This window comes from Tupaia chinensis, unplaced genomic scaffold, assembly GCF_000334495.1.
Source record: "Tupaia chinensis unplaced genomic scaffold, TupChi_1.0 Scaffold149501_1, whole genome shotgun sequence".
Taxonomy (NCBI): domain Eukaryota; kingdom Metazoa; phylum Chordata; class Mammalia; order Scandentia; family Tupaiidae; genus Tupaia; species Tupaia belangeri.
In genome coordinates this window covers 4,420,294-4,427,937 of record NW_006209345.1, presented here as the reverse complement: position 1 = coordinate 4,427,937, position 7,644 = coordinate 4,420,294, and the positions used below count along the sequence as shown (strand labels likewise).

Genomic DNA, 7,644 nt, shown 5'->3' with positions numbered 1-7,644 from the left:
TGAGTTCCTTATAGGAAAGGCAGTAGCTGAAGAGCACATAAGCGGCCAGCACCATAGAAACCCCAGCAACACCCCCTTTCTTCACGTTGACGTACTTGTTGTAATACCGGTAGTAACCTCTCTGAAATGCTCCAGCAATGCCTTTAGGGATAAAATCCCGCATCAGTATCCAGCTTGGCAGCTCCCCGAGTTTGACATCCATGAGTTTCTTTTCCTTTACTGGTAAGACTGACGCCATCTTGGAGTCCTGGTGTCTGCTCGGCATCCAGTGCTTTTAACCACCATGCCACCTGCTAGCCTCCTATCCTATCTTAAATTTTAGGTATTTATAGTCAAGATAATCTTCCTTGTCTCCCCTTTGGGTTTCCTATTTCTTATTTATTTTTTTCTTGATGATGCCTTATTTCTTCTCCCCTCATTCTTTTCATTATACTTTTTTTTTGAGAGGTTTTTTCTATAGGGCGCATGCGCTCGCCAGACAGACAGAGAGAGACAGAGAGACAGAAAGGGAGAAATCACCCCCCTGGGGGGATGGCCACACTGCAATCCCTTCTCCTCCATTCTCCTCTCAGGATCTTGGGCACACACGCACGCACATGCGCCCGGTGTGAGTTTTAAGCCACCGGGTCCGGGACACGAACCGTGGTCGACTACATGGGAGTCCAGTGACATAGGCATTATGCTAACTGCTGGTCCCTCTCTTTTCATTATACTTTGAACAAAAAACTTTCCTCAGTTACAGCTAAAAGGTTTTTAGTAGCATGCTCATATCAAGGAGAAAAGAAGCATTAGATTTTGAAGAGAAACCAGATGCCACAATAAGGACTCATCACTGCCGATTTTTTGAGCTTTGAGAGATGTATGTAAGGCGCTGCCTTAGTCTTGGCAGGTTTTCAGCCTTTTTCAACCTCCTCAGCCTTCTTCTGTGCTGTCTTAAGTTTTAGAATTCAAGGTAAATAAAACAGTTCTTTAACTTTGTTTTACTTTATGAATTACTAGTTATCAGTGGTATTTTCTCCTCAGCAGATGCGCACTGATAGGTGGCTAGACTACCCTCTGGTTTGCTCTCTGGCTCTACAAATTGTTCATACTGTCTCAGATTCTACCTGAGTGTCTTGTAAACTGAGTTCTGGACTACAATTTATTTGTAAGTTGATTTCTGTGCTGTTCATTTGTCTATACTTTTTAGTTCATAATTGTATTGTGGTGAAAGTGACAAAGATATTCAAGTATTTCCCATGGGTTATATGACCTTACAACAAAGAACCGTGTTACTGAGCCCTGAGACTTAACCCTCCAACCCTACTTCATTCACTCTCTGAAAACTGTGCTCTTGCTTTAGTAACTAGAAGCTAGGAGAGGCATGTGAATGAAACAGGACTGCCCAATCCCACTCGCACAAAAAACCTCAGAATACTCCAGAGTGCAGGAGTCATGATTCAACAAATCATTCATATTTCTTTCTTTGTTTTCTTCCTCCAGAGAACACTGTACTTATAGTAAAACATTGAGAGTGATGAAGCACCATGGTTTCCAGTCTCTTGGGAGTTCTGAAAATCTATCATTATTTCTACTACATTCTAATTTTTTCCAGGGGTTGATGAGTCTTTGGGATAGAATTACATAATTTTAGAGTTTTATTATTATTTTAATCTTGTTTATATTACATTGAATCACATATAACTTTATAGTGTATTACATTTCTTTTCCAGAAGGAATACCATGCATGTCAGTCAATACAAAGACATTAAAATCCCCATCATCATCATCCAATAGCTTTTCATTATTTTTTTCCCAGATTATTATTATTATTCCAATTATTTTTTTAAACATTCCATAATTTTAGAGTTTGAAGCCACCTCAATGGTCGTGTAGTTCAGTTTCCCAGCTACTATCGTCCTCCCTCCCAAAAACTCCTGATAAGTTGGCCATGGAGCCTTGGCCTAAATGCTTCTAATAAGCAAGTGAGTACTTAAAAAGAAAATGTTTTGCCAGAGGGTGCATGCGCTCACCAGAGAGAGAGAAAATGAGAAAGCACCCCTCCCCCATGGGGATGATCAAGCTGCCCTTCCCTCTCCACCTCTCCCTCTTTTTGGGATTCTGGGTACACACATGTGCCTGGAGTGTTTTTCAAGTTGTTGGGTCTGGGACTCGAACCGCACAGTCAACCATGTGGGATCCAACCACCTTTACCACCATGCCACCAGCTAGCCTGAAATCCATACTTTTTAAGGAGGCCTATTACATTTATTGACTGCCCTAAATCTTAAAAAGTTTTGTATGTTCAGCTGAAATTTAACTTGTGGGAGTTTCCACCATTAATCCTGATTTATCCATTTGTAGGAATAAATTACTTAGTATTTTCACTCTTTCAGAAGACTATGCTCTTCAGTTATCAGAGGACAGCTGTCAGCATCCTTAGTCACAACAGGCTTAGTTTTGCCTTCTTTTCTTTTGGATTGTTGGATTTTTTTTCTTCTTGATTTTGGGAGTTTTTTAATTACTCCCACAACTTTGTTAAGAGTTTTGCAAATTTTCCCCTACTTTGTCATTTATCCTTAGGCTTTGTTTACAGGGATGCCTGCCTTGCAGGATTTTTTCTTTACTAAAATTTATCAGTCATTTTAAAAAGTGACTTCTAGAGCTGGCTCCTTCACCTTGTGCTTAAGGCAGCTATATCCCACACCATGTCCCTGTGGTTGAGTACCAGACCTGGCAGCTTGAGAAACACAAGAGGTACATGTTTCTCAATCCGAACAGGATGGAAAAATGGAGGAGAAGGGATTGCAGCATGACTGTTCCCTATGGGAAGTGCATTCTCCCTCTCTCTCTGTTTTTCTCTGGCCAGGGCATGTGCCTTCTGGCAAAATACACACACACACACGCATGCACACACATTTTTTTTAAAGTGGCTTCTTTATTTTATTTATGCTTAGATTTATGCTTGGATTTTGTTCAAACTTAGAAACATCCTCACTCCCTTTTAGGCTGTTTAAAAATATTTTTTTATTATTTTATTTAACTTAATTTATTTTTGTTTGACCAGAGAGGGACAGATAGAGAGAAAGTAAGAAACCAAGCCACCAGGTCTAGGACTCGAACCATGGTCAGCCACGTAGGAGTCCATCACCCTTAACCACCATGCCACCTAATGACCCCTTAAAAGATATTTTTGTCATACTTTCTTCTAGTTATGACATGGATTTGTTTGTGTGTATGTGCATGGATTTGTTTGTATGTTTGATTCATCTGATATTTATAAGTTTTTATTAATCCTTCCATAAGTCAGACAGAGACAGAAATGACCAACACCCTCAACAGTGTCCTGGTCCATGCCCAGCCTTCAGTGAGTCCCAGATATGGGCAAGAATGTCACTAGTACTTGGACAGGTCTCTGGACTTGGGCCAGGAACCTTCCCGTGCGGGACTGCCTTGGGGAGCATCATGTTTTACTGCTATACTACTATTTGGAATTTATTTTGGAATAAATTGGAATTTATTTTGACATCAGATGTGAGGTAGAGGTTCAGTTTTTTCCACCAGTTAGTTACTGAGTTACTCCAATGCCATTTACTTAATTTTAATTGTTCTTTTATCTTACCAATTTGAAATGCTATCATATTAGATTCATGACGTACTTTTAGATCAATTCCCAGAGAGTTTTATGTTTTGCTGCCAAACAAACTGTCATGCATCTTATACCTTTGTGTTTTTGTTTTATTGCCAAAGAGCATGTGCGCTTGCCAGAGACAGAGAGACAGAGGGAGAGGGAGAAATCACCCCCTAGTGGGGCGTGGTCACGTACAGTCCTTCTTTACTTCTCCATCCTGCTGGGCAGGATTTAGGACATGAATGCACACAGGCCCTGCATGTTTTTCAAGCCACCGGGGCTAAGATCTGAACCTCAGTTGGCCATGTGGGATCCAGCAGCAACATACCTTTGTTTTTGAAGTGTTTAGCCTAAATGTCAATCTGGTTGGTTATCTACTTATCTATTTTTTTGTTTCTGTTTTTGTTTTAGAGAGGTTTTTGCTATAGGATGTGTGAGCTTGCCAGAAAGACAGAGAGAGACAGAGAGACAGAAAGCGATAAATCACCCCCCTAGTGGGATGGCCACGCCACAATCCCTTCTCCTCCATTCTCCTCTTGGGAACTTGGGCACGCACGCACACGTGCCTGGTGTGAGTTTCAGCCACTGGGTCTGGGACTCGAACCGCAATCAACTACATGGGAGTCCAGCGACATAGCCATTACGCTAACTGCTGGTCCCATCTACTTATCTGTTTTAATATATGGCCTGTCAAGATGGTCTGACTCTGTTGCATTTGCATTAGCAGCCCTCTTCTTTGTGCCACCTATAGGTTAATGAGCATCCCTTATGCTGTTATCCAAGCCATTGAGTAAAAGAGTGACAAAGACAGGGCCAGGTGTGGTAGTTAAGGCATCTGGAACCCATGTGGCCAACTGTGCAGGACAAGTCCTGGACCCAGCGGCTTAAAAAACATACCAGGTGCATGCATGTGTACAGGGTGTGTGTACCCAAAATCTCAAGAGGAGGATGGAAGAGAAGGGATTCTGGTGTGGCCATTTCCCCTGGAGGTGCTTCTTCACCCTTCCCACCCCCCATTTTTCTCTAGTGGGTATTGAGCCCTGTAGCAAAAAAGATAAAGTGACAAAAACATTGGTCAGGATGGCTATTCTTTAGACACCAGTGGAGAGCCATTACTCGCTCTTTCCTCAGTTAGAAAGTACCTAGGATTTTAATATCAGCTACAAGACTAAATGTGGGCATCCTTTCTATTCATTGTTTCTCAGCTTTAATATGAATAGGAAAAACCTGAGAATCTTGTTAGGATGTAGGTTCTGATTTAGTAGGTTTGTGGTTTGGCTGAGATTTTGCATTTCTAATAAATTATCAGGTCATGCTGATGCTGCAGGTCCATGGTCCACCCTATACCTAGCAGGACTGAAACTGGGGTTCATATGTTCAATATGCCCTAGACACCATATTTAAGGAGGCACTTGCACAAACCTAAGAGCAAACACTTCCTTAAATTTTGTACCCTGAGTGCCTGGCTTGCCTCGTCCCAATACTGGCCTTAATATCATGCTTTTTAGAATAATTAGAATCACTGCTGAGCCAGCCTGTGGTATGGTGGTTAGAATCATTGCTTATCAGACTATTAAATTGGAGACTTCAGAGGTGAGATCTTGTTATCAGCATCTAAAAATACATTTCCCAGGTGGTCTTTAGGTACTTCGAAGTTTGAGTCACACTGAAAAAGAAAAGTTCTGACTTTTTGGATTAATTTCTTAAATAAATCCTATTGTTAATCTAGTGCCTATAACATGAAAACATGGAATTGTTTACCTTCTGGTTTTTTTTTTTGGAGAGATTTTCACTGTAGGGCGCGTGCGCTTGCCAGACAGACAGAGAGAGACATAGAGACAGAAAGCGAGAAATCACCCCCCAGGGGGGATGGTCACGCCGCAATCCCTTCTCCTCCATTCTCCTCTCGGGATCTTGGGCACGCACGCACACGCGCCCGGCGTGAGTTTTTTTAAGCCACCGGGTCCGGGACGCGAACCGCGGTCTACTACGTGGGAGTCCAGCGACATAGCCATTACGCTAACTGCTGGTTCCCTACCTTCTGTTTTTTATGATTTGCTATAGATAGTAGTGGCTAAGCCCTGAAAATTGGCAGTGGTTACCTAAGTGATGCCAAACCAGACAAAGAGCTTGATGAGTTTGACAAAACCAGCCATCACCCTGTGACTCTGGTTTTCACTCAAAAGTACAACTCATTTATGTAGTATAAAGCTTGATTAAAACTCCACTGTACACTGGTGCTTGTCAACTCCAATGTATATAAGAACCTCCTGGGTATCTTGTAGACTCTGATTCAGTAGGGCTGGCCTGGGGTCTGGGGCCTGGGACTCTGCATTTCTAACAGACTTTTGGGTGACGCAAAACTTCCAGTATGCAGCTGTAGAACACAAAGCAAGATTTTTTTTTTCTTTTGGAGAGGTTTTTGCTATAGGGCACATGCGCTCGCCAGAAAGACAGAGAGACAGAACGTGAGAAATCACCTCCCCAGGGGGGATAGCCATGCCACAGTCCTTTCTCCTCCATTCTCCTCTCAGGATCTTGGGTACGCATGCATACGTGCCCGGCATTAGTTTAAGCCACCGGGTCTGGGACTCGAACTGCGGTCGACTACTTAAGAGTCCAGCAACATAGCCATTACGCCAACTACTGGTCCTGACAAAGCAAGATTTTTGACTGATCTCTAGTTAAGAACGTTTGAGAGTATTTTGGTTTGTAATATTTGGAGAAATTCTTTATGAATTTTACTTGACAAACAAGGAAAGATACTTACTGACAAAAGCCATTGGTAGATTCTAAACTATAGGCAGCCCAGGGACAGCCCGTGCTTGCACTTTGCAGTGGCAGCGCATGGCTGGGAAAGGAATGTTCACCCAGTAGAACTCTGGGTGAACTCTATTTTGTATTTAAAATTTTGTGACTAGGCAATACATTTACATGGTTTGAAAATCAAGATACAGGAAGATACATAGTGAGTCGTGTGCCACTTTAATGCCCCATCTGCTCAGTTCTGTTTCCCTCTCACCCCCATCCTGCCAGATCAGTAAAGCACTTTGTTCGTATATCTATCCAGATATTTTGATGCAATACAAACAAATATGAATATATCTCTGTATCATTGTATATATTGTTTCTATTTCACCTTTCTTTTTTTCTTTTTTGTCAGAGGTGTTTGCTCTCACCAGAGAGACAAAGAGAGAGGAAGAGGGAGAAGGCCTCCCCAATGAGAAATCGTCCGTTGCAATCCCTTCTTCACCATTTCCCCATCCTGTCGGAATTTGGGGCATGCATGTACATGCGCCCAGCTTGTTTTTCAAGCAGCCAAGACTGGTATTTGCACTGCACAGTCAGACATGTGGGATCCAGGATCCAGCTCCCTTAACCACTGGGTCTTAGGGCCAGCCCTTCTTCCTTTTTTTTTTTTTTTTTTAAATAGAGGGTGCATGTGCTCTCCAGATAGATAGTGGGCTGTGGTCATGCCACAGTTTGTTCTGTTTCTCCATCCTGTCGAAATTTGGGGCGCGCATGCATATGTACACCATGTGTTTCTAAAGCCACTGCTACTGGTCTTTGAACTGTGGTTGGACACGTGGGGTCTGGCTCCCTTAACTTCTAGCTTATGTGGCTAGCCCTCTATCTTAGCTACCTTATCTTTCTAAAAAAAATAAAATAAATAATGACATTAACATACTATGGACTTCGTTCTGAACCTTGACTTTTTTTCACTCAGCAGTCTTGGAGGTCTTTCCATATCTCTACATTTGTTTTCTTTCAACAACTTCATGGTATCTTATTATATGGATCTACCATAATTTAACTTATTTATTGATGGACTTTAAATTGTTTTCAATCTCTTGCTATTACAGTGCCATAAAGAATAAATTCATATTAATATATTTTATGTATATCACACATTTTGTTGTCTGATATCGGGTATTGTTCCATTTTATGAAGTCATTAAAAATTTGTTAATCTTGGGACCAGCAGTTAGCGTAATGGCTATGTCACTGGACTCCCACATAGTCGACCGCCGTTCA

General features: G+C 41.8%; 1 protein-coding gene and 1 pseudogene across 1 annotated transcript in view; one reads left to right on the top strand and one right to left on the bottom strand.

Moving 5' to 3' along the window:
• PACS1 (phosphofurin acidic cluster sorting protein 1) overlaps positions 1–7,644 on the top strand; it is a 179,838-nt gene that overhangs the window by 63,351 nt on the left and 108,843 nt on the right. The gene's annotated exons all lie outside the window — the stretch shown is intronic.
• LOC106734173 (ATP synthase subunit f, mitochondrial pseudogene) lies at positions 2–255 on the bottom strand (annotated as a pseudogene).